Raw genomic sequence first — 25841 nt, 5'->3', positions numbered from 1 at the left:
TTTTTTTTTTTTTTTTTTTGTCATTTACTGTTACAAACCATGCCAAAATGAATAGCTGTGGGCAAAAATCTTTTTGCCATGTGCACAAGAATATCGGTGGGACAGACTTCTAGAAGAGAAATATGTGAATCAAGAGCTAAGAGGTTTATGTTTTTGAAGATGTCATGAGGAATGGCAGGTTAGGGAGTTCTGAGATTCGGTCCTTCTGCTGAAATAACCATAAGGAGTGAAAACAGAATCAACCTTTCAAGAACTCTGGAATCTAATAAAAATCTTACAGAAATCAGAGGAGTGCTTAATGAAGGAAAAGGGGTGCTAGATTTTGGTGAGAAAGTGCTGCGATACTTTTTCTTACCTGTCTGCTATCCTCCATCCCCCTGCTTGGTGGCAGCCTTGGGAGGGGGTCCACATTTCTGGTGCAGCTGCTGATGCCATGGGGTTCGGAGCAATACAGACTTTGTCCTCAAAAAAAAAAAAAAAAAAAAGTGTATCTTGACCTATCTGGCAGTTCCCTGAGGGGCTATCACTAAGGCTGGCTTTTGTTTAACTCCCACTCAGGATGGGTGGCATCTGTTGAAAGCATTAAAGATTAATTACCCATAGCTGCCTGGGGCAAGGGATGACATATGGGGCAAGGGATGACATATGGGGCAAGCAGCAGACAGACCATAAAGCCTGGGGAGGAGGAAACTGAGAAGGAAGATTCTTGTGGGAATGCTGCTTTGAAAGGCTGTCATGTATGCAAGGGAGTCTCAAGTACAGTGTGCGTGCTGGGGGTTAGACACATGCTCTGGAAAGTCCTAAGAGAGCCCTAGTCTTGCATCTCCTGCTGATCTTTGGTTTCTTTTCTTTTTCTTTTTCTTCAACTGAAGTACTGTCAGTTACACTGTGTCGGTTTCTGGTGTACAGCACAATGTCCCAGTCGTGCATATACATAACATATATTCATTTTCATATTCTGAGCTTTGGTTTCTTCACAAGCAAGAGATAATATCTAAGGCAAAGTTGTAGGCACACTGGCAAAGCTTTGAAGGAGTGCTCCAACTCAGAGCCCATCTGCGAAGAAAGACCAGGAGAGTATTTTTGGTTTTTGTCTTTTGGTTCCAGGCATTTAAGGAAATCTCTGTCAGTGATTGATTACTGACGTAACGAAACCGAGACTTTATAGACCACAAATGACAAGTGAAACAGTTTAGAATAGTCGCTAAACAGAGAGATGACTGCAGCCCTCAGCGAGCAATGACAACAAACTTCAGGGAGGGAGAGAGTATCTGATTTCCAGAGCTACCACATTAAACTACTCAAAGCATCTAGTTTTCAACAATAAAAAAATTATAAAACATACAAAACAATAGGCAAGTATAGCCTATTTTCAGGGGAAAAAAAAAGAAAGAAATTGACAGAAACCTTGAAGAAGCTCCCAAATTGGACTTGGCTATGTTGCATATTTACACGTGTAGTTACCTTTACCAGTGTTCTTTATTTTTATGGTTGGGTTACTGTGAACAGTCCCTTCATTTTCACGTGAAGAACTCCTTTTGGCATTTCTCATAGGGAGTATCTCCTATTAAAAAAATGTGCTCATCTTTTGTTTATCTGGAAATGTCTTAATTTCTCTTTTAATGTTGAAGTCTCGTTTTGCTGACTATGGAATTCTTGGTTAATAGGGTTTTTTTTTTTTCTTTCAACACCTTAAATATGCCATCCCACTGCCTTCTGGCCTCTGTTGTTTCTGCCGAGATATTGTCCGTTAATTTTATCGAGGAGCCCTTGTATCTGATGACTCATTTCTCTCTCGCTGCTTTCAAGACTGTCTCTTTGTCTTGTGATAGTTTTATTGTTAAGTCTCTCAATGTGGATCTCTTTGTGTTTACCCTTCATGGAGATTGTTGTATGTGTAGATTTGGAAAATTTTTAGCTTTCATTCCTTCAAATATTCTTTCTGTTCCTTTCCCTGCTCTCCTTCTAGGACTCCCATTATGCACATGTTGGTATGCTCCGTGATATCCCACAGGTCTCTACAAAATCTTTAATACACTTTCCAATCTTTATTAATGCATTTGTATGGTAAGAGTCTTCCCAAAGACTCACAAAATGGCTAAGATCTGTTTAGAGAACCGTGTGTGCAGCAGGATACCACACATGGGGATGCAGAGGTGCCAGACAGAAGAATGAGTCCCCCTAGAACTGACAGAGACTATGACAAGAGCTCTGGGCTTTCAAAAGCTATGGTACTGTTGGAGAATTTAGTCCAAGACCTGAAACTATTGGGTAATCTGAAGGACAGACGGCCCCTTCCAATGACTGAGCAACAGTTGTATCAAACATGCCTTTAACTTGGTAGATGCTGAGAGAAAAGTCACAATGAATGAATGAGAATGAGAGAAAGCACTGTTCAATAAAATGGAGATCAGATGAGTTCAAAAAGGAGGAGGCTGCTTAGGTCTGTTGAATTTTAGTTCTCAATTTGTCGGGAATGGTTTGAGCCCAAGCATAATTTCTAAAACCGTGGAGGAAGTCTGGATAAGAAGAACTGAACTACATTAGGTGATTACAGTCTTCTCAATGCCCTTTTATTATCTTTTCTGTTTCTCTGTGGTCTGCTCCATCCTTCTCACCACAGTTCTGCCCACCTATTCATTGATAGCTTGATTCTCTTTGCCTATATTCTCAGATGTGCTAGAAAGACGGATGCTCTTAAGGAAAGCTCCTTCATTCGCAAACATAAATTGATTGAGGCTATTCTAGGCTAGACCCTATGCTGGGTACTGGAGATTTAGAGATGATTGGGACATATTCCTTGCCATGTAGAAACTGAATCTATAGTGAGAAAAATCTCACATGTGCACAAATACAGTATATACACATATAATCTGTCCTTGAATTCAAGGAAGTCATTTATTCTTCAATTCCTTCAAATCTTTATTGAACATCTGCAGAGGTCCAGGCTCTGATCTAGGACAGGAAATTCGCTGGAGAACAAAACAATCAAAATCCTTGCACTCATGGAGTTTTCTTGTTTCGTATGTTAGCAAGAGATAGAAGAGCATTCACAAATCAAAGAAATGGGTAAACAAACATGGTAATTTTAGATCGTGTGGGGATTATGAAATGAATTCATTGTGTGTTAATATGACTAGAGGGCAGCATTATTCTGATGAAGAAAGAGCCACTTAATCCAAGAGGGTTGTCATGAGTCAAGGAAAATCTTAACGGGAGGTTGACATAGATAAGTCCTTACACTTGTGTTTACAAAACAATTCAGTTCTATTATTTACTATTTATCTAACACTAATAATAGTCCTACTAGCCACTTTTACAAACAATATCAGCTCCATTATTTTCACTTGATCTTCACAGCTAACACATCAGAATAGTTTCATTGTGGAATTTCAATTCTTTACCTGAGTAATTTGTATTATTAATTTTTTTTCCCCCAGAATCTAATTCCCCCATCTAGGAAAAAAAAAAAAAACAAACAAAAAGGTCAATGAATTCCCACCTCACAGCATTGTTTGGGGTTCAAATCAGTGGGATAAAACACACAAGAAAGTGTTTACCAGTGGTACTTAATAGATTTCAAAAAATGAGAGTTGAATCTAAATCAGAAACAGGTTATTAAGGGTCAATTATGTGTTGAAATTATGGAAAGTGCTAGACCTTCATCTCTAGAAATATCCAAACAGTTGTAGGCTGTCTCCGTATCAGAAATACTGCAGAAGAGATTCCTGGGTTGGGTTGGGCCACTAGATTGAAAATTCCAAGACAAAGATTCACCTGACTTTTTTATCATACCATTTCCTGGACCTGGTTAAGTATCAAACCAGCTGTAGGTATCCACAGTAGATAATTGTGAATAGAATAAGTAAATGTGTTCAGTAACTTTGGATTTGATGCCTTTGACCTTCTTACCCTTATCACTCTGAACTATGATTTCTAGATTCTTTAGCATTTTCTTTGAGCTAGCATTTGTCAAAATCAGCGATTCTACAGCTCTTAAATCAGGAATACTTATGCTAAAGATCCAGGGAAGTGCTCCAGGATCCTCTCTTCCTCTCAACACCCTGCTCTGACTCCCAAGTACAGAGACTGCACATGTCCCAGTCAACGTAATGCTCGCTTCCAGGAGCCTCTGGAAAATTAGATATTGGTTAAAAAGTACTCATGGAGTGTCTAAGAGCTCTTGCCAAGCACGCCTAGGAACATATGAAAACAGTTAACAAAATATACACCAAATCCGACCTACTCTAGGGATTAGGTGTTCTCCCAGAAAAAAATTCCAGGATAGTTGATTTGGGATGATTTCTGTCCACTTTCTTTAGAAGAGGAGCACTGTTACTTTATAGTGTTATTTGTTCTGTGAGAGGCAAGGGCTTGCCATGCAACATTCTCAGAGAGGACAGTTAGGAACACAGTTTAATGAGCACCAAAAATGCAAAATAATAGTCAGTCAACGTATATTTCAGTATCCCAATGCTCAGAGCTTCCTTGTATATTTTCTTAAAATGGAAAACATTAAGAGGTGGTCTTTGAGCAAAAATAGGAGCATTTCCTCCCATAAACTTTTTATAAATGTCACATCAGAATAACAGAGCCATCCTGGAAATTCAAGTAGTGTTATAGAAGGACTTGCTGGAGGCTGTATTTACTTTTCATCTACTTTTACTATCTCTAGAGAAACAGTATTGCATGTACAGAAAAGCACAGGACACATTTTGCCAGGATCTCTCTGTGGGATTCCATGTTACTTTTCGAAATCTTTGTTTACACTGGGAGTGTAGTTAGATGATTGACAGAAATTGCAATGGCTGCTTGCTGTTTGAGAAGACCAGACACCTGGAAACTGAAGGCCGGGACTCTTGCCCTGGCTTCACCACTCCCAGCTCCTAGATACTGGACACAACTCCTCACCCCTCTGAGCTATGTGTGCCCCTCCTTACTGTGGGCATGATACTACCCACCTCTCTATCCACCACTGCGAAAGTTAGCTGATTAATAATCATGCAAGAGCTTTAATAAAGTTGAAATAAAAACTGAAGCTACTCATTCTGTTGCTTATGAATTTTAAATTAGGGACTCTCAGCTTGTGGGTTTTGCACAGGATTCGTGATTTTAGTTAAATCAGTTTGCATACTATTTTCCGTCTCTTCTGTACTCATAAATGACACCCATTCTAATCTTTGAAACTGCTTTTTTCTTTTCTCAGTTATACTATCTCTGAACCTTTCTCTCCACACAAACCCCACTTATTCTTTAAATCCCAGATTAAATACCAAATGTCCATGATAACCTGGGATTCAGCCTGAGAGTAGGGACTAGGGTTGGCCCTGGTCTAAGTCAGTGCTTTAGTCACCTGCGTTTCATAAACTTACCATGGTCTTTGAGTTTTCCAATGCAGTGGTTCCATACGAAATTTTGAAAATTAAAATTTCAGTGGTCATGAACATCTTTGCAAGTTTATGGGTTTTACTTGCCACGGAGCCTCTGTAAGACAGTATTATCATTTCTTGTTCCGGAAGGGCCAGTTGAACACTGACACTCTTGAAAATACCAACTTAGCTTTACCATAGGATGCCATGTAAGGAGTTGTACACAAACTCCTTCTTTTGAAAAAGATTTTGCTGTAGACACCCATTAGTGTAATTTCCAATCAAAATTTAGTAATAGTTTTTAGTCCATAGCTCAAACATGAGCATCCAGCCTTGAGATGAGAACGTGTGCCCAAGGGACAACTAAATACAAGTCTCATTTTGTACTGTTACGGAAATGACAGGCCAGCCAAGAAACAAGCACCACTCGGAGGGTTGGAGTACTCAGATTTATTACGCCGGCGGGCTCAGAGGAGCTTCTGCTCCGAAGCTCTGAGCACCTCCAAGACGTGTGCATGAGGTTTTATAGGGTTAATTACAAGTGTGGGGCTATTAGCCAATAAGGTTCAAACAACAAAAAGCAAGGAATCAGTACACTGAAGCTTATCAATTCGGAACAGATCACGTTACTGACACTTGTTGAGCTTGGATTTACGAGTTAGCTTGTTAGCCCAGTAAACTGACACTAAACTTCAGATTTACGAGTTAGCCCGGCAGAACTTATATCAGTAAACTGACACTTATCACACTTAGATTTGTGACTTAGCTCATTAGCCCAGCTGGGCTTTTCCTTCACAGTACCAGCATCAGTAAAGGATGCTACGAGGGATTGTCTCTGGCAAGAACACAACTAAGGCTGGTGTGAGGGCAGTGACATCACCCTCAAAGCGAGCACTTTCCGCAAGAGCACAGCCAGTGCAGAGCTGGCTCTCCGGGCTCCATCAATCCATATACAAGGAGACTTGCAGTAGTTTATAGATTTCTTTTTGTCCCGATGGCTGAGGGCAGGATTCCAGGTGGAGAAGAAGGGAATCACTGACTTCTTTATTTCCTTGACCACTGTGGAGGCTACACCGTGTTGACTTTGGCCTGAAGAGAGGCAAAGTCTAAACCTTTGCATTCCAGACTAAAGTCTGGAGAGGGGATGTGACCTGGCTAGGGCCCCACCATTTATTAAAGTGACAAAATCGGGACTAAAGTCTGTATTTTTTAACGTCCATTTCCAAGTCAGGTATATGAAATCTATTGTTGTTTTCCTAAAATTTAATATGAATTGTTCAAAAGTGCCCAGAGGTTTCCCTTTTCTTATTATGACATTGCTGCCACCCATAAAATCCCCACGAACTTACTATTGAATAGCGTCCCAACCATAACACCCTACCTTCAAATTACAAGTTCCTCAAAAGTTCCTAAGCATGTCCCAACCTCTGTGCCTCTGACTTTGCCCTCCCCTTGGCCTGAAGACTCTGCTTGACAAAATCTTGTAATGATCAGCACAGACACCACATCTAGTTTCTCATAGCTGCTTAGTTGATTGGGTTATTATCCTGAATGAGTAGTTTATACTTTTTACTTCAGGCAGTAATCATATCTTTTCTTTTCTGTCCCCCTAAAATGTGATCCCCAGGATCTGAGAACTGTGTTTTCTTCACCTTGATAACTTCTACAATCATTCACACATTCTATAAATGTGTGTTGAATTTGAACCTGCCATTGGCCAAAGTCATAGACCAACTAGTTTAAAAAAAAAAAAAAAAAGAAGTAGCACCTAGATCTTCCAAGCCCCAGTTCTGGCCTTTTTCCATTCCAGCTTGAAAGTTGACTTCAGTTTCGACCTTGAATGAGGACTTCCTTTCTGTCCCTGGCTTCATCCCTGGATGCTCTAAGCCAGTGATGCATGGCTTGACATATAGTGAAGGATGAACTCATCCTCACTTGTGCTGGGGCCTTGGAAGGTCTCACATCCGGCAGTCCCAACTGCAAAATCCAAACCCTCCATCTGGGAGTCCATCTGGCATTTTGAAATCCAGAAATGTCTTTGTCAGCCCAGACTGCTGCACACCGCACAAAGCTGCCCCTTCAATCTCACCCATCAAGTTCTCAAGAATAGTCATGTGGCAATAACGGTCTCACCCATTCCCTGTCGACACAGGAGATTTAATGCTGCCCAGCTGGCGGGAACATGCAGCGAAAAACTCAAGGACAACAAAGACACATGGCAGAAAGACACAAGTGCCTGCCCCCAGCCCGTGATTCAGATGCTTTACACGTCAGAAATGCTAACCAGTTTCATCCTTCCCTTTGGAGGTGTAGAGGGCTAGTCACATGAATCACTTGCCATTTGAAATTAAAATTTCCTCAGTTTCTAATGGGAATACTATTTGGCTTGCCTGAGGGAAATGGAAAACAGTCCTAATGTCTGAGCTTCCTGGACATTGGTGACTAGCTAAAGACAAGTTTGAAGAGATTTATATGGGGTCCTGGGAATTTTTTATCTATACTGGGGCCAGTCTAACCAGGAGGCAGCTTTTCCAGTGTGTAATATGTGGTTCCCCAGAATGACTTCCTGAGCATACTATTTCCATGGAAAGTTAATGTTGAAGAGAAAGGTAATGCTGCTAAAGAAATGTGGGAAAATCTAGGCTCAACACAATCTAACCTTCTTCAACCCCCTTTTTTTAAACATTTTTTATTGATTTATAATCATTTTACAATGTTGTGTCAAATTCCAGTATAGAACACAATTTTTCAGTTATACATAAACATATATATATTCATTGTCACATTTTTTTCTCTGTGAGCTATCATAAGATCTTGTATATATTTCCCTGTGCTATACAGTACAATCTTGTTTATCTATTCTACATTTTGAAATCCCAGTCTGTCCCTTCCCACCCCCTGCCCCCTTGACAACCACAAGTTTGTATTCTATGTCTATGAGTCTGTTTCTGTTTTGTATTTATGTTCTTTTTTTCTATTTTAGATTCCACATATGAGTGATCTCACATGGTATTTTTCTTCCTCTGTCTGGCTTACTTCACTTAGAATGACATTCTCCAGGAGCATCCATGTTGCTGCAAATGGCGTTATGTTGTCGGTTTTTATGGCTGAATAGTATTCCATTGTATAAATATACCACATCTTCTTTATCCAGTCATCTGTTGATGGACATTTAGGCTGTTTCCATGTCTTGGCTATTGTAAATAGTGCTGCTATGAACATTGGGGTGCAGGTGTCATTTTGAAGTAGGGTTCCTTCTGGATATATGCCCAGGAGCAGGATTCCTGGGTCATATGGTAAGTCGTTTTAATTGAAGAAATCCTTTATTAGGATAATATACTTTGTAATTGCCCGAGAGGACAGCTGATGTTGCTTAGCTCATGTTTAAAACACTTTTTCACACGGAAGCTCTGGTAGGACTAATGGTAACTGGAAAATATTTAAAGAACAAACAAAAACAAACGAAAACCGTCAAACAACAGATGAAGGACTGATCTAGTCCTGTTAGTCCTTTCTTCTCACACCAACCGTGTGTAGTCGCTTCTCTCTTTTGCATTCTTTTTTTCTGTTTTACTTCCATTTACTGTACGTCTTTATTTTATTAGTCGATTTATGAGCAACTACCTGCCAGTTTCTCTCTTAAAAAATTCCATTTTCAATTTTGCCTCCATGTGTTAGTCTGAAGCAGAAAGAGCATGGCCTTGAATTCAAACAAATATGAATTCAAGTCTTTGCACTGAGTCTCACCGACTATGTGGCCTGGAACAAATCTCTCTACTTTTAATGGCTTCAACTTGTACTTCTGTTAAATGAAGAAGAAAATAGCCAGCTCTCAGGATGATTGCAAGACTGGAAAAAAAAGATCTGTGTGAAACGCAACAGGTCCTCAATATAAATACATATGAGGTGTTATTTATATTATTGTTATTGTTGTGTTGACGGCAGGGTTTGCAATAGAAATAGGGGAATGAAAAGGTCTTTGAAACAGCATATCATATGAATGCAATAAGACTTATCAATGCTATTTTAAGTCACAAAGCACAGTCCAAGTCTTTATACTCTCGCTCTGCCCCCTAAAACGTTATTCTAATTGTCACTGCTCCTTTAATGTCATCTAAGGGGCTGTGGTGACAATGCAGGGATATTGAACCCCTACATTATTGGGGCAGCCAGAGCCCTGGGCTGGTCACTTTTGTCCCCAAAGCTGCTTCTTCAGTTAATCTGTTGTTTGGTATAAACGTGATAAATATTAACTCTGCGCACCATGATGTAAAACCATGTGGTGAAACACACTGGTTAAGGTCACGATGCCAAAAAAGACAGTCATGATTGTAGAAGTAGCTCTAGTCAGGTGATGGATGATCAGATTAAACTCTTTTGCTTTATTCAAAACCAGCCATGGTTCAAGCTGTGACTGACAGGCTGCTCTTTTGGGGTGTGGCTTAAGCTTCATGCATCATTAGGGAACAAGATCAGAAGACCTGTAAAGATCCTTTGGGTCCTGAGATAAATTAGGTCTTGTAAATTGCTTCCACACTCTGGCTAACTGCTTGGCCCTGAACGTTGCAGTCACTCGTTTTCCCACTTTGTAACCCAGAAATAGAGGTAACAGCCTCTTCCACTAGCATCTGTTTGCCACTCGGAGGGAGGCTGAAGTCTCAGAGGCGAAATATGAAGAGAGCTGAAATTTCACAAGAACAGGGAAGTGGCTGGAGAGCTCTCTGGTTTGTGTGGCTTGATTTGTGTCAAAGGTTTTAGAGCCAGAAGGGCTCAGATTAAAATCCCACGTCTAGATCTCTCTCTGAGCCCTGGTTACTAAATTTCCGTTCACTAAATTGAAGTGGGAAAAGGAGCAGCTCTGGTGATAAATTCGGGAGAACGTTTCACAAATGGTAAAGCGCTGTGAACATGTGGACTGTCATATTCTACTGGTCTGGATCTGGACGATTGGTTTGGGCAAATGGAGCCTGAGCCAAAAAGGCAGCATTTTCAGCCCAGACCTGACTCCTGGCCCCCTGCCCTTCCCATTTTCACATTCTCACATCGGGGCTCAGACAGAGGGGAACGCGCCCCAGAGACTGGTGGTTTCCATTAGAACACGAGCCCCACGTTCCACAGCCGGATTCCCGGCCCCCACACACGTTGGTCCAGCCCCACGGCCCTCCTCCCCCAAGTTGTTATCAGTCCCCCTGGGATGGCTTCTTGCAGAGTATTGTTTTGTCGGTCCCCTGTTGCTGTAGCAACCCGAGAAGGATTTGTGTTTCCAATTCTCTGAAATGGAGACATCTGTGTGCAATTTTGAAAACCCTTGTCAGGGTCCTCGTGTGCTGTTTTGATCAGTTCTCTCTGACATGTGGACAGGGTCCCCAGAGAAGTTCAAAGGGAAAAGACCCCTCTAGGCAAACAAGTGCTTCCCATAAGGCAGCCTGCCTGTGGATTCCTGTCCCCTGTAGAATGAAAGCACACAGTAAAGCCATGAATGCTCAGACCCTAATTCCATCCCCCAGCCCCAGCTGGAGAGGGAGAGTGGTCAGATCAAAAGGCTCACGTTAGGAGCCCCTTGAAGTTCACTTCCACGAAGGGGGTTGTCTCCTACACTTCCATGTGGGCCCATGTGAGTCCTAAAAATTCTGCCTCTTACACGTGCCCCGTTTTGAGAGGTGAGGGGAGGTAACCTTGCTTGTTTAGTACTGGACAGCAGGAACCCTGGGGTTTGCTCCTCATTCTAATTAACCATGAGACAGTAGGTGTAAGAATCACCTCTAGGCTTCTGTTCTCTCACATGTAAAATAAGTTGGTTGGATGCCCATGGCCTCTTAGAAGCCTAAAAGAATTCCAGGTGTAAAGATTAACCAGGAGAGAGGCTCTCACACACCTGCTAACCCCAGGCAGAAATTTACCATTTTAATCATTGGATCATTTCTGGGATAATATTAGAAAGAAGTAACTTTTGGCTCCACAGTGGAGTGGAGGTTTTGTCTAGATCTTAAAGTCAAGACCTAAGTTCAAGCTCTAGCGTGCCTCTCTTGGGGAGTATGAGTGGGGGCAATTTATGTAAGGTCTCTAAGAAATTGGCAGCAGCTTTACAGACGATCCGTGAGAAGCAGGTAAAGTAACGAACGCAAAGTATGAGGCATGGTGTGTGGAACCAAGCGATACTTACGTAATTTCCCATCCCTCTCCTTTTTTCAGTCTATCAACTTTCTTCCTTCAAGCTTTCCCAAACCCAAGCATAAACAGACATTCAAAGTCATTAATGCATTTATGTTACTTTTACTAGATGTAGTATATGGTTGCTTCCTTCAGTGCGGGGCAGCTGTGTGCTCCCACACTGAGCCTCCGACACCAGCGAGCTCTGGGAGGTGCTCTTCCTCATGCCTTACACCTTGCCTTGCTGTGAGGCTGAGGGCTGTTAGGGCCTTCCACTGAGGTCAAGTTCCTTTCCCGGAACAACTCTTCCCCCTCTCTTTCTAAGTTGATGCTTCTCATTTGTGGCAGGCCAACTTGGTGGAATTTTTGTTAAAATAACAGTGCATAGGCTCTGGCACCATGAAAGTTTGGGACTTTTAGTTCAGTTTATAAATAACATCTGTTTGAATGACTCTAAAGCCTTTTGTTTCTTTTCTCCTTAGCTGTGTTCCAGATTTACGAAATTATTAGAAAACTCAGTCTGGGTGGGTACATTTCCACCGTAATTATAACTCAAAGTCCGTGGCTTTTCAGGGTTGCTGTGTTGGTTTCGTACTGCTGCTATAACAAATGAGCACAAACTAAGTAGTTTAAAACAGCACAAACGTATCATCTCACAGTTCTGGAGCTCAGACGTTTAAAATGGGTTTTGCTGGGCTGAAATCAGGATGTCAGCAGGACTGTGCTCCTTTAGGAGGGTCTAGAGGAGAACCTTTTTCTTTGCCTTTTCCAGCTTCTAGGGGCTGCCCGCCTTTCTTGGCTTTATGGCCTCTTCCTCTGTTTTCAGAGCCAGCAGCAGCACACATATCCGTTTTTCAGTCTCTCTCTCTCTCTCTCTCTCAACTCAGTTTCCATCTTCACATCTTATTCTGTGACTCTAAAACTCCTGCCTTCCTCTTAGAATGACTTTGGTGACTACACTGGGGCTACGAGGGTAATCCAAGGTAAACTTCCCATTTTGGTACTTAACCACATCTGCAAAGCTCCTTTTGCCATGTAAGATGCTGTGGTCACAGATTTCAAGGATTAAGAAGTGGACATCTGTAGGAAGCCTCTGTGCTCCCTACCATGGTAACCAACATAGGGTTGCCCTAAGCCATCTCCATCCCACTGTGCTCCCTCTTGCCCACCCAACCAACTTGGCAGCCTGGAGACTGGCTTTTGGGGTATTTATCTAACTAGACAAGCGTCTCTACTGGGCCAACCAAGAAGACACTTCTGTTGCCTCTCCAGCCATGACAGTATGGGGCGCCTGGCCTCCTTGGGCTCAAGATCCTAAACTGAATCTCCTCCATCCAGTTCTTGTTAAAAACCAAGCAGGTATTCCCACTGGGATCCATTCCAGGTCTGTGTAGACGTGGTATCCACATCTGGAAAAATGACAAATGGCAGCAAGGCCAGTGGGGCAAATATGGTGCATGGCCCTTGCCCAGCCCAGAATGAGCAAGCAAAAACATTAAGTATTTCCATATTACGAAAGCTGGACAAACACCCCAGAACTGGAGGCTGCCCCATTCCTGGTGACCGATCCAGTAAGACACCTATGAAGGGGAGAGTAATGTAATAGCTAGCATTTACTGGATTCTTACTTTCTGCCAGACATTGTCCTAAGTGTGGGTGTATGTTATCCCAGTTAATTCTCACATCCACCCACATGCAGTCTGCACTAGTATTTGTGCCCTTTTCTCTTAAACAAAGGAGTTGACCAAGTTCAGGCAACTAGCAAGTTTCATTTTTAAGATCTCCCACTATTTCCTAATCTTCCAAAAGATTGACTGCTTCAGGGTTTGGTTCACATACCTCTTCTTTATGCTCACTCCTTAGGTGATGGCACCCAGTGCAAAAGCTTTAAAACTATTTATATACGAAGTGTTCTTAAGTCTCCAGCCTGGATCTCTCCAAGGAACTCCAGACTCATAGATCTAACCACCCATTCATCACCTCAATTTCAAGGTCCATTAGACATCTTCAACTTGTGTCCAAAGCCAAATTCCATCCCCCCGAATGTTCCCAACACCTCCAGTGATTTTCATCTTAGAAAATGTCACCATCATTCAGGGATTACCTTCTACACCCTGCATACTATCTATCAGCAAGCCCCATCCTCTCTGCTTTCATAAAATACACAGAAGCTGAGCACATTTCACCATCGGAGCCTAAACTGGGATGTCCAGTAGATACATAAGGTGAACCACACATGCGATTTTAAATTTTCCAGTAGCCATATTTAAAAAAGTAAAAAGAAACAGTTGAATAACATATTTTAACAACGTATTTTACTAACATTTAATAACACTTTATGTGAGTAATTATTTGAGCAAAATATTATCACTTCAAGATGTAAGTGACACAAAATAAATATTAGTGAGGTATTTTACATTCTTTATTTCCTACTAAGCCTTTAAAGTCTGATGCTTACATTACACTTACAGCACGTTGCAGTTTGAGTGAGCTGCATTCCAAGTGCTCAGTAACCATGTTTGGCCAGTGGCTTCTGTGTTGACAGTGCAGATCCAAGATCTTAATTCCCCTAGAATTCTATGCTACTCTCCTAACAAGTTTTGGTGCTTCTGCTTTTATTCCCTTGAGTCTATGATTCACACAGTAGCTTAATTGACCCTTTTAAAATGTAAATCAGATAAGATTGTGCCATTGTCTCACCCAAAATATCTCCAAAGCTTCCCACTGCTAATAAAATGAAATTTCAAAGACCTTCCGCTACCTGGTCCCTGGTCACCTCGTTGACACAGTTTTCAACCCCTCTGCCCTTTCTCGTTGTCTCCGGTAAGCTGGTAAGCCGGCTCTAGCAGACACAGCTGATGCTCCACCCAGATTCCCTTGGATCCCAATGCGGGTTCTCTGTGCTCATCCTCCAGCCCCTGGGAGCTGTACCCCTCTAATGACTGATTAGAGGACTGTCTTTGCGTGCCTGGAATTAGCCCTCTTGCCTGTCCTGACAGAGTCCAGGGGAGTTTACTTCCTCCCTGGATCCCTGGTGTGTAGTATAATCTCCAGGAAAGATCAAACTGAGGCCAAGGCTTTGCCTGAATTCTTACCCTTTCCTCCCCTACCTCCTTTCCTCCCTCGCAGGTTCCTCCTGACAGCACTTCCTTAATGAATCATTTTTAAGGGAATGTGGGCAACCCATCCTAAGCCACTGGCTTTAGACATGCTCCTACATTTGGGCTGCCTTTCTACGTGCTATTCCTAAGCCTGGAATTCTCTCCTCCCAGAGGGAAGCACAGCCCGCTGCTCTCACTTTATGGGTTTCTGCTCAAACGTCACTGCCTCCGGAGAAATCTTCTGTTTGTTTCTCCCCATCTCCATCCCTACTTTTTTTCCCACATAATATTTATCAACATCAAACATACAAAAGTAAGTTTTACGATTGCTGTTGCTGTTTTTGCCTGTTTTATTTTTCCGCTAGCATACAGATTTCATGAAAGAAACAACTTTGTTTTGTTCAAATAGTATCCACAATACTCAGAGGCGTGCTCACGGATGCTGCTAAACAGTTGCTGGGTTAATAGAGAATGCTTGAACGAATGAACTGGTGGAGACAAGACCAAACCAGACAGTATAGTTCCAGAGTTTGCGTTGTACATGTTTAAAAAGCCTATTCTGTGAAGAGCGTTTCAAATGATTCGCGTGCCCGTGTGCTCTTCCTTAAACATTTGGCATCATTCATTCTCATGTGTCACACTCCCCCCTGTCCCTGCTCTGTAACAAAGGAAGTGGCCCTATTTCTTAGGGCAAAGAGAGCAGACGTATACTTTACTCCTGAAACCCTACCAGCTATTAGGAATCTTAGCTGCTTACATTCCAATCCCAACTATGACTCCAGCCAACAGTGCAAACATCATTAACCAATGTCAGATGGGATACATGAAATCTCAGGTTGAATAAGTGAAATAAATACAAAATGCCTAGCACAGCTCCTGGCATATCAGATACCCTTTATTCCCAGTAGCTGTAATTACCACGGTGATTCTTTGCACCCTGACATCTTACTTAAAACCTGAATCTGTAGCTCAGTTACATCAGTGTGAAAGAATGAGATCTGATGGGGAACAGAACTCGGAGGGGGACTCGGAGGGGGAGGCTGATTAAATATGCAGTGCCACGTTTCTAGGACATTATGTGCTAAGCATTGACTACTGGAACCTGCACAGTAGAGGCGAGAAGTAACAAGGAAGGGGAACGTATGATTTCCCTGGAGGAAAAGAATTATCATCTCTGCGGCTTTAGTAACAAGGCTGCTCAGTAAACTTGCTTGGTAGTTTGCAGCCTGTCTGAAAATACTAGCACATTCTTCCAGTGCCCCAGCCAAAATTGCTTTTGGAATAGAGATTATTGGCAGATGTGAAAAGACGACTGAAATAGCTTAGAAATGAGCTTTCTCTTGTGCTAATCACCCCAACCTTTTCCTGTTTAAGTAAACCAGTGTCGGGAGCATGCACTCTGTCTTTTAAATGTCAATTAGCTTGGGAGTCATTTGATTCACCAAGGAAATGTAATCAAATGATAAATGATGATTGCATTAAGATCATTAATATTAATATCAAAACCACAAGCAACATAGTAAATGCCATGACATTCCTGGGGAAATGAATATCAACCACGCTCCTGTTCTACCAAGAAATTGTGCTCCTAGGAGTAAGTCCCAGGGCACATGCTTTCCTTCAGTCCCCCGGTTGTTACAGCCCTCAGGAGGTGATGCCAGGGCCTGAGGGGAGTGGTGGAGTGGGCAGCTTGAGGCCCATGTAACAAATGACCACAAGCACAAGATTTAGTGGCTTAAAATAAGACGAATCAATTATCTTACAGTTCCGAAGGTCAGAGGTCTGAAATGGGTCTCAAATCGAGATGTCATCAGGGCTGTGTTCCCTCAGGAGATGGTACGGAGATTCCATTAGCTTGCCTAATCCAGCTTCTAGAGTCCACCCTCATTCCTTGGTCCTGGGCCCTTACCCACCTTCATGGTCAGCAGCATCTTCGGATCACTGTCTGTCTCTCTCTGACCTCTTCATCTGTCCTCACACCTCCTTCCCTCACTCTGACACTCCCTTTTCTAAGGACCAACCAGATAATGTCGAGGGAGGTACTCATCCCAAAGTCCCCAACTTAATCACATCCACCTGCAAAGTCCCTTTTCCCCAGGAAGGTAACATAGTCACAGATTCCAGGGCCTGGGATGTGGACACCTCTGGCGGGGGTTCTTCCGTCTACCGCACTCCCTGCAATGGCACCTCCCTTACTCCCTCTGTGTTGCCTGTTCTTTCCTCTGTGGACTGTGAACTCCCGTGTAGCACCAAGGAGTTGCCCAAACACTGTGCTAAAATATTTGACCAAACTTCAGCTTGGTCCCCGCCTACACTAGACTGTGTCCCTAAAGATGATCCTAGCCCCTATGCTGAGTCTTTGCTCAAGAAAATACAAGGCTTTCAAATCTCAAAATGTACATTGTTCCAATCCACCTCGCCAGTTTTCAGTAATCCTCCACTTACCGTCTTCTCGATTTCCTATTTTTATTTATCTTTCTACTCCTATTTTTGTTCCCCTCTTTTCACTTCTCCATAGTCCCTTTTTGTTTCCCATCTGTTCTCCCTCGTAAAAAACCTCAGTTACATTTGTCTTCACTGGAGTTGAGCGAGCTCTGTCTGTGCACACTGGAGGCCCTCTTCTCCACCACAGCAGGCTGGATAAAATTTGGCCCCTTTAACAACTGTCAAGCTCTGTTTTTGCTTTGGCACCTCTATCACAGCAAACACCATAAAAGGATCTGATATAAGCCTTGGGCATTTTTGTGCCTCTGTTTCCTCATAGAAATGCGGGTCAGAGGTTTTGAGATACTGAGAGATCAGGCGGACTTACTGGTTTGACACAATCATCAGGGGAGGAGGTGGTTTTGTGAGGGTTGCTCCTGGCCTCTGCTCGAGGCAGGGAACTCATATGGATGAGGGCTCGCAGGAGATTACCATGGAAGCGTCGTGGAAGAGATGGAGTTTGAGTTAAGACTTGAAAACTCTTCTGGTAGAGGAAGGAAAACAAAGAAAGGACAGAGGACTGGGAGGCAGGAGTGGTCTTAACACTGCATCTGATTCTCCCCGGGTATTTACTCAACAGAACCAGGTAGCACATGATAAACCTCCTCTCTGAGGATGCCTGGAAAAGTCCTCCCCTTTTTTTTTTCAAGTGCCATTTCCTTTGCTGATCAGTCACTTTTAGAATCCTCCCCTCCCTCCCCTGCTTACTCTCCATCATTCTGTTGCTCATCCTCCCTTTATAATTCAATCTTTAGAAGGCTACCAGCCAGCAGACTTGCATATACTCTCCACCAAGATACAGTGCCCAGCAGTGCTGCCACCACGTGGAAGGACAGAAGTGTCCAGGTTCCAGTCACCTGTGTTCTCTTCTGCACAGTGTGAGCCATCAAAGACCTGACATTCCCAATAACTTGGAATTAAGGACCCAAATGAAGCTTTGTTTCTACTGTTAGTATTTGCTACACCTGAGATTCCAGGAGTAGATGGGATGGCTGACTCTTGATCTGTCTTACTCTGCGTATGTAATCCTGCCAAAATATTCCTTCCATGTCCAAAACCAGAGTAGAATGATAAATGTTACAAATACAAGCATGACTCCCTTCCCCGATGACTAATCGCCAATCAAGACTTTCATAGGAGCAAGGTTTACTCACCACCCTAGCGCACAGGTATCTTGCAATCAACCTTCAACTGAATCTTTTATAACCCCTTAGGGTTTTACAGCCCAACCACCAACAAAAAGACTCCAGTCGTGGGCTGTTGCCTTCTTAATGGGCCAAAGTTACTTCCCTCAAATGCTCACACAGCTGAACAAGAGATAACTAGTTTTCCACAAAATAAAATATGTATTTATAAGTTTCTTAAAACTTTAATAAATAACCAGATCTGTGCATAAAAGAGTGAAGATTTTTATTTCCTTCTAATGTCTATAGTGTCTAATCTATAAAACGAAAATGATAAAAATAAATATAACAACATACTTTTATAAAAGCAAAATGGGCAATAGGAAAAAAAAATTGCCTATGTCGTCAGGGAAGGTATTTCAGAAGAGGTTATAGTTCAAGTGATACTTCATTGGGAAATACTATGTATTTGCTAGGTATAGGGTTTTAAGGGGAACATCATTATAGGCAAAGGGAATAGAATTACAAAAGAATACAAGAATATGACATATTTATGAAATGCCAGTAGTTCAGTGGTTTAGATTTTGGGAACAAAGGGGTTCTTAATGAGAAATAACATTGGCAAAGGGAAACAGGATAGACCCTGAGATATCTGGAGTGCTGCATATGAGATTTAATCTTTGTCCTATAGGTAACAGAAAGGGACTGAAAGACTTGACACTAAGAGTGACTGTGCCCAGATTTATAACTAAAAATGATGGCTTGATCAAGTAGTGTAAAGGATGCTGAAGAACATAGTGAGACAGAATAGTGAACCAAAGAGACGGAATTCCAGGCCCTTTTAATAGTCGCAGCAAGAGTCCAGCCTACTACAAGTGTTAATAGTGGAAAGGAGCTGAATATAAGAAAAAAAAAAAAAAACAACTTAGAATGGACTGGACATAGAAAACAACTGTGAGGAAGGAGAGAGTGTGGGAGATTTTTGGTCTGAGCTACTGGGAGACATTGGAAAACTAGATGAGAGGCAGTAGAAGTAAATGTTTCTCCAAAGATATTTCCACCACTAACTTACAGAATTGTCTGGAAACAGCTCTTATGACTAGGCATATTCCATAGCCACTGGGAGACTGTGACTTCTTACAGAACTCCTTTGTAGGAAGCAGTCACCTTCCTGATGCCTTCAGTGCTTAAATGGGTGGAAATGCTGAAACAAATTGTCTGGAAAATATTTCATCATCAGAAGTGACCTAACTGTGAAAGTGTCCATTTGGAACCAGCCACAATTCCCAAACTCCTTGAAGCATTGTCCTCTCAAAAGGAAAGTGAAATAAGCAAGACTAACTTCCTCCCCACAGGGTTAGGAATTTTGCAAGAAGAAATGCTGGGAAGAGCTAATTCATCTATGAAAGTGAAGCCTAGCAGGGACGGCAGTGGTCCACGGAACCGCAGCTCCTAAAACTGAAACAAAATTGGAATGGCATCTGGCTGGAGCACAGTCTTGCACTGACCTGATAGTATGAAATCCTTTGTTTGGTGACTCTGAGACAGACAACGGAAAGAAAAGAGTGGCCAATTGAGTGACATAAACCAGTTTTTCTGACCTTTCTAAGATGTATGAGTTCACTTCGAAGTGGAGAATAACCAAATTCCAGGCATAGGTCACAGAGTAGAGACGGGCTTCTCTAAATCTCATTTTGTAAAAGAGGAAGTTGGAATCCGGGAGGCATTAAGAGACTTGTGAAAGATCAAACAGTAATTTGAAGGTGGAGACAGGTTGACTCACATGATGGACAATGTTTGAAGGATTTGAATTAGCATGTAACTGTATGCCTGTAAATGAGTAGTATTCATTTGTGTGCTTGGTCTATGCAGGGATGTATCCCAAATGCAAGACATCTCAAGTTTCAGTAAGTTCAGGTTAGTTCTGGAAGAGTAAAATATTCGTGGACTAGTTGGGTATATTAAAATTTTCATTACTTAAATCTATTTTACTATTGAAAATTCTGTTAACCAGTTCCTCAACCTATCTTCTCTACAACAATAACTTGAGCCCTTCAGAGACCCTGCAGTGCCTTTGGAAACTACAACATCTTCTTCTTCTTCCTCTTCTTCCTCTTCTTCTTCTTCTCCTCCTCCTCCTCCTCCCCCTCCTCCTTCTTCTTCATCACTGCTAATGTTTATTCAGTGCTTTATACATGGCAGGCACAGCACTAAACCTTTCACACACACCGTCTTAATCTACTCCTCATAATCATCTTATGATTAGGGAGGTATTATTATTATTATCCCCATTCTATAGAAGAGAAAAATTAAGCTGGGAAAAAAGTAACGTATCCAGTATCATATAGGTGGTACATGGAAGAGCCTGCATTAAAGGCTATAAGAATTAGAGAGAGGGCTTTGGGGTCATATATGCCAAGCCTCTGAATACTTCTCAGTAACGGGACATTAATTGAGCTTCTACTTGAAGTCACTCAGGGATGGGAGTTTGTTACCACCAGGAACAATTTATCTTAATTTCTGACATCTGTAACTGCTCTTCCTTGTAATGAAGCTGAACTCTGTATCTTTGCAACATTTAATCATTAGTCTTGGCCATATTCTCTTGAGACCCACATAGTAGTTTATGTGTGTCATCCACCGGAGAGCTGTGAAATATGTGAAGACATAGTCTTCTCTCTCTAACGTTTTATTTCCTTCAGTTACCTTTCATATGTCCTGACTCCTAGACCTCTTACCATTTTTATTTGCTTGGAATTTCTCTTTCAGTCGTCAAGAATTCCAAAAAATGCCAGAAGTAGACCAACAGTCGTTTAGAGGGCAGAATTAGAAGCATGACTTTAAAACTGAGTCAGCTTAGGAAGAATATATGCAAGAGCTCAGGTGTAAATCCTAACTTTGTGTTTTGCTTAGCTAAGTCCCTTACCCCCTCTGAACCTTAGTCCTCACATGTTTAATTGATATAATGATATCTCACCCATTGTTTATTAGGGACAAAATAAAATAATGTACAAAGAATATCATATTGCCTAAAATGGCTGTAAATATAAAGTCTAAAAACGTATATCACTGTGCTTATAGATAATAAACATTCAAATTTATGGTTTAAAATTCTTGATAAAGGACTTCCATCTCCAGGAAGATGGAGTAGACAGAATTTTCTCCTAATAAGTACAACTAAAAACTGTAAACATTATACATTAGACACACGTAAGAAGACTCTGGAAGTTGAATAGAGGAAGGCAGAGAAGCCAGGAACCACAAGACTCAAGGAACAATAGGATGAGGCATTCCCTGGGTTTACTTTTTGCTTCATATATCCAAAACTGGGAGGTGAAGAAGCTAGCAACATGGAAACACCAATGAACACAGACAAAAAAGCTCCAACAAAAGCATCTTCTCTTAATCAAAGGACCAGGAAAGGGAAAGACTAGCAAGATGTAACAGTTTTAAGCAATAACCAATCTATAGCCAAACACTACAGAAAAAACTCTGGTCCACCCACTCCAGCAAACACCAAGCAAGGAGCATCTTAGACTTCCATCCTCACGATGCTGTAATGCAACAGCCCAATACCCAAGACTGAGGTGATGGCAGAAAGGCCAAACTGGAAGCAGGGCTTTTACCCCCACCAGCCAGTAAAGAGCCACCCTACTTGTGTCACTGGAGATCATGTGGGACGCCTGGCTTTTCTGCTCTAATCCAACATTCTCCTCCCCTGGAGCAGTGTTGGAAAAAGCCTAGTGAGGAGTCAGGACTTTAACCATCACCCACCAATCATAAAGCCACAACCACAGCAGTGTCCACAGAGATCCTGCCTAGCAGTAATGATGAGCCTCTCATTCTTGATATCAACCAAGACCACATGAGGAAACTGGACTTTTACCTCCATCTGTCAGTAACAAGGTAGTGTTCCCCCTCCCTCTGCCAGAGCAGTGTCAGAGAAAGCCAGCTCTTGAGTAATAAATACATTTAAATAAAGCCCAGAGTTTTATAACATAATCTCCCAATTTCAATTGAAAATCACTTGCCATACCAAGAATTAGGATGATCTTCAACTAAATGAAAAATGATATAATCAATAGTTGCCAAAATTGAGATGGGAGAGGTGTTCACTTTAACTGCCAAAGATTTTAAAGTAGTTCTAAAAAAATACTTTAACGGGCAATTACAGTCTTGAAGCCAACGATAAGAGAAAACAACAGCAAACTAGAAAGCTTCAGCAATGAAATAGAAAATCCTTGCAAAGAAATAGAAGGTATAAAGAAGAACGTTCCAATTTTAGAACTGAAAAGTGGAATAACTGAAATGAAAAACTCAGTAGATAGGCTTAACAGCAGAATGGAGGAAACAGAGGAAAGAATCAATGAAAAGAAGACAGAATAACAGAAATGATCCAGTCTAAACAACAATCTGAAATATGTGAACAGACCCTCAAAGACTAGTGGAACTAGAACAAAAGAGTAAACGTGTATCACCTGAGTCCTGGAAGGAGAAGTGAAATAGGGCCGTGGTAAAAAAAAAAAAAGTACTCAAAGGAAATCCAGTTGAAAATTTCAGGAACTTGGCATGAATCATAAACCTATAGATTCAAGAATCTAAGCAAAAGGGGAGGGAATAGCTCAAGTGTTAGAGCGCACGCTCACCATGCAGGAGGTCCTGGGTTCAATCTCTAGTACCTCCTCTAAGAACGAATAAATGAATAAACCTAATTATCTCCCCCCTCAAAAAAAAAAAACAATTAAAAAAGTATATAAAAGAAAGAAAATGTATCTTTAAAAAAAAAAAAGAATCTACGCAAACCACAAACAGGATAAACCCAAAGAAATCCGTACCAGCGTTCATCATAATTAAACTTTTGAAAACTAAAGACAAAAAAAAAAAAAATCTAGAAAGCAACCAAAGAAGAATGACTCCTCACCTATAGGGAAAATAGAATTTGAATGTCAGTGCATTTTTTTTTTTTTATCAGACACTCAACAGGCCAGAGGAAGTGTTACAGTATATTCGAAGTACTGAAAGAAAAGAATTGTCAGCCCAGAATCCTATATGTGCTGAAAATATCCTTCAGGAATAAAGGGAAAATCAAAAAATTCTCAGATAAAGGGAAACTAAAAAAGAAAAAGTTTGTCACTGGCAGACTTACCCTAAAAGAATGGTGAAAAGAAGTTCTCCAAATAGAAAGAAAACAATAAAACCTGAAAAATTAGGAAGGAAGAAAAATACAGTAAGAAAAAATATGAGTAAATGTGTTTTCTCCCATTGAGTTTTCTAAATTAAGTTTGACAGTTAAATTTCACAATTTTAACACTGTCTTGTGTTTCTAAACATACATAGAAAAAATATTCAAAACAATTTTAAACAGGGGAGGATAAAGTTAATTAAAGGAAGATAAACTTTCTGTACTTCTAAAATGATTGACATCAGCAGAGTGTGATAACTTACATATATGTAACATAATACCTAGAGAAACCACAAAGAAATATACTCAAATATACTACAGATATATCAAATTGCAATACCAAGAAATGCTCAGTAATTCACAGGAGAACAAGAAACCAAATAAAACAGAGAAGTGAAAAACAGTACAAACAGAAAACAAAAAGTAAAATAGCAGGTTTAAGCCCTAAAATATCAAAAATTATAATAAATGTAAATAATCTAGCTACATCAATTAAAAGATAGAGATTGACAGAGAAACTTAAAAAATATGATCCAGTTATTTTTGTCCATAAGAAACTTACCTAAATGTGATATACAAAGCTTGAAAGTAAAAGGATGAAAAAGGTATATTATGTAAACATTAATCAAAGGAATGCAGGAGTGGCTACATTTATGTAAGATAAAGCAGACTCCAGGGCGAGGAAAATCTTAAGAGACAAAGAAGGATCCTATATAACAAACAAACCAAAAAAGAGTCAATTCATCAAGACGTGATAGATATCCACAATGTGTACTCACCAAGCAACTGAGCTGCAAAATGTGTGAGGGAGAAACTGATGGCACTAAAAGGAAAAATAGACAAATCCTCAGTTATGTTTGAGGAGTTCAACACTCCTTTCTCAACAATTGGTAACTAGACAGAAAATCAGACAGACATAGAAGAATTTACAACCCCATCAAGCAATAGTATCTGAACAACATTTAAAGATCATTCTAATGCACTGAATATAGAAACTATACTCAATGGTTTGTAGTAACCTGTAACGAAAAAGAATATATGTAACTGAATCACTATGCTGTACACCAGAAACTAATATGACATTGTGGATCAACTATACATCAATTAAAATTTTTTTTAATTTTAAAGAAAAATTACTCCAACCAACAACAGCAGAATACACATTCTTTTCAAGTGCCCATGGGACATATATCAAGATAAACCATCTCTTGGGACCAAAAATACTCCAACAAATTTAAAATACTTGAAATTACCCATTGTTCTTTGACCACAGTGGAGTCAAACTAGAAATCAAAAACAGAAAGATAAGAGGAAAACCTCTGAACACCTTAAAAATGAACAGTGCACATCTGAATAGTCCAGAGGCCATATAGGAATTCAAGGGTCTTTTTAAAAATACATCGAACTAAATTGGAAATAAAGATACAATATGTAAAACTGTGTGGGACAATGTCATTCTAAGTGAATTAAGCCAGAAAGAGAAAGAAAAATACCATATGAGATCGCTCATATGTGGAACCTAAAAAAAAAAAAAAAAAAAAAAAAACATAAATACAAAACAGACTCATAGACATAGAATACAAACTTGCCATTGCCAAGGTGGGGAATTAAAACTTACATTCACACAAAAACCTGTATACTAATGTTTATAGCTGCTTTATTCATAAGCGTCTAAAACTGGAAACTACCCAGATGTCCTTCAATAGATGAATGGTTAGACAACTAGTGAGTGGTACATCCATATCACGGAATACTTCTCAGCAATAAAAAGGAACGATCTGTTGATGCACGCAATGATCTAAATATGGTTGAATTATGTCAGGTGAAAAAACTCAGTCTCAAAAAGTTATATAATGCATTATTCCATCTTATAACTTTCTGAAATGATAAAATTTTTAGAAATCGAGAACAGATTAGCAGTTGCCAGGGAGGAAGGAGGGAGCAGTGCACCTGTTTCTTTAATGTCAATATCTTTGTTGTGATCTTGTTCTATATATTTACAAGACATTATCTTTGGGGGAAACTGGGTAAAGGGTACATGGTGTTTTTTATTATTTCCTACAATTTTGTGTTAAAACTACAATTAGCCCAAAATTTAACAAATAATTAAAATGCTTCAATAAAAATAACACGTATCATAATTCTTTATAATGTATAATCTGTCTGTGACATATGTTCTATATTAACTTGAACAGGTGTTTCCCACCAAACTGGCTAGTATTTGCAGCTCTCATAGAGGAGAAAGAATTTGTCCTCATGTGAATTACGAAAATGCTGGCTTAATTACATTTTTCTTTTTCAACAGTTCTCAGAACCTTGATTATATTTCTCCGTCTTGTGGTTTTTCAAGTGATTGGTAGAATAAACAGCATTCTTCCTAATGTCTTGATCACTAAGACTTAACTCCTCCTCTTCTCTCCAAAGCACATGC

The 25841-nt window shown here is 40.6% G+C and overlaps 1 long non-coding RNA gene across 4 annotated transcripts in view; it reads right to left on the bottom strand.

Moving 5' to 3' along the window:
- Positions 1-321: 321 nt before the first annotated feature.
- LOC116663237 overlaps positions 322-25841 on the bottom strand; it is a 303510-nt gene continuing 277990 nt past the window's right edge. For 3 of the 4 annotated variants that reach the window (XR_004319442.1, XR_004319440.1, XR_004319443.1), the window contains one exon: positions 322-462. This is a non-coding gene — a long non-coding RNA (uncharacterized LOC116663237). Of the gene's footprint in view, positions 463-24187; positions 24234-25841 lie in introns of those variants that run through there. The other variant, XR_004319441.1, reaches the window with a different exon arrangement.

The sequence above is a fragment of the Camelus ferus genome, chromosome 4 (assembly GCF_009834535.1).
Source record: "Camelus ferus isolate YT-003-E chromosome 4, BCGSAC_Cfer_1.0, whole genome shotgun sequence".
Lineage (NCBI taxonomy): Eukaryota > Metazoa > Chordata > Mammalia > Artiodactyla > Camelidae > Camelus > Camelus ferus.
The sequence above is the reverse complement of the archived record's forward strand: the minus strand, read 5'-3'. Positions and strand labels throughout refer to the sequence as shown.